Raw genomic sequence first — 2,298 nt, forward strand, 5'->3', positions numbered from 1 at the left:
GGAAATTTGATTGTGCAAATATGCAATTTACTCCTGTGTTCATTTACAATGTAAGGAGAAAGACATTGAAGGAAGATTTGAGCATACAAATTTGTTTTCTAATATGTAATTATATTTCATTGCTGTGGGCTTATAAATGCACACGTTCCCCTGCTTCCGCTTCACACTTATTCCTATCAGACTTGCCTTCTTTTTCTTCAGTTCCCACTAAACTGTGCTGATTTGAGAGAAAATTGGAAAGACAATAGAAATTTATTTCTCAGACACATAACTAGTCACACATTAGATCGAATCTGATTGTCTGTAGCCAGTGCCACCCAGGAGACCTGCATTATCGCCTCATTTCTGTCTGTCACCCACAATCTGTGTTTAAATAACAATCATAGTGCTTAGTTTGTTTTGGTAACCACATCCAGACCAGACAGGGACTGATGAAGTCGTCACACAAGAATGCTTGATCTAACAAAATCCTCACTTGTGAAAGCACAAATGAAATCGTATGCTAAACTTTGCACTTCTTTGTTCTTTTTGTTTGTTTGTTTTTTTGTTTTGGTTTTTTTTTTTTGTTTTTTGGTTGTTCTTTACGGAAGAGTATAAGGGCCACTGAATAAAAAACAAAATAATTCTGAGAAAAAAGTCAGAATTCTGAGATTAAAGTCAGAATTCTGAGATTAAAGTCAGAATTCTGACTTTTTCTCAGAATTACATTTTTTTTTTTTTTAATTCAATGGCCCCAATACTATTCCGTAGTTCTTTTAAAAACAAAACAAAACAAAAAAAAAAACAAGAGGAGTTTTAAAATTTGTTTGCATGCATTTCATAACATAAGACGTGGACGCCTCATCTGTGTCCTGGAAAGTCTGTTTGCATGGAAGCAAGAGGATGTTTTGTAACCTGAAAGGATTCACTTCATGGCTTTTTCTTTTTCTTTTCCAACCAGAGGTGAGCTTTTTAATGCCCAGTTATTATACTCACTGTGATCACTTTCAGATCTGACTGATATCATTTGTTAGACTAAATATAAATTACATTTTTCACTGGTCTGCACATGAATTGGTCAGACAGCTGCAATGTGAAAATCTAATAACAAAATGTTTAAGGAAAGATTATTGCCACTAAAGGAGAGAACAATACATGTAGATGTTATATTTAGCATATATTGTAAAATAATAAGACTTTGACATGTCTGACATTTGTTCTGAAGAATTAATCCTAATCAAGGAGTTTCTTTTCTGTGCTTTACTTCCTTCCTGTGTGCAGTCCTAAAATGTTGTCATTCCAAGGGAATACATTCATTCATTTATTATCCTAACCGCTTAGTCCGATGAAATATCGCGGGGAAGCTGGAGCCTATCCCAGCAGTCTTTGGGCGAAAGGCTGGACAGCTCGCCAGTCCATCGTAGCCAATGGAATTTCTATCTGGAAAATACATTATCTTAGAGAATATACATCATCTAACAAAGCTTTATAAAAGTTACATTAAACCAGGTCTTGTTCCTGTGAGAGGCAAGGCAAAGAAAAATCTAGGTCTGCAAGTCATTTCGTTTTCATTAGTTAATTTCATGACTAGGGATTGGTCTGATTAACATAAACCACTGAATTATCACAGCTAATTCCACTATTGTGGAATTAGCTGTGATATATTGCTCAAACCACCAATGTCCTGATAATGTCGGATGATCTTAAGTTAGATTATGATGAAAAAATATGTAAATTCTCCCAATCTATCCTTCAATCCTTCCATTTCACCCTGCTATCATACTGGTCCAAGGAATGACTTGATAAGGCCATAAACAGAGAAGGGTTTTGCTGATTTGTTCTTTACAATGCAACCACCTTGAACTAATGTGGAAATAAAGGCAATTTGTTTGCATAGCACATTCCATGCGTAAGAAGACTCAAAGTGCTTTACATAAAACAAAACCATAACAACAAGGAGCAAAAGAAACATGAGAGTGTGAGTGTATATATATATATATATATATATATATATATATATATATATATATATATATATATATATATATATATATATATATATATATATATATATATATATATATATGTATATATATATATATATATATATGTATATATATATATATATATATATATATATATATATATATATATATATATATATATATATATATATGTATATATATATATATATATATGTATATATATATATATATATATATATATATATATATATATATATATATATATATATATATATATATATATATATATATATATATATATATATATATAATAGAGATATAAAAACATAGAAGA

This window comes from Telmatherina bonti (genome assembly GCF_933228915.1).
Source record: "Telmatherina bonti genome assembly, chromosome: 22".
NCBI classification, from domain to species: Eukaryota; Metazoa; Chordata; class Actinopteri; order Atheriniformes; family Telmatherinidae; genus Telmatherina; species Telmatherina bonti.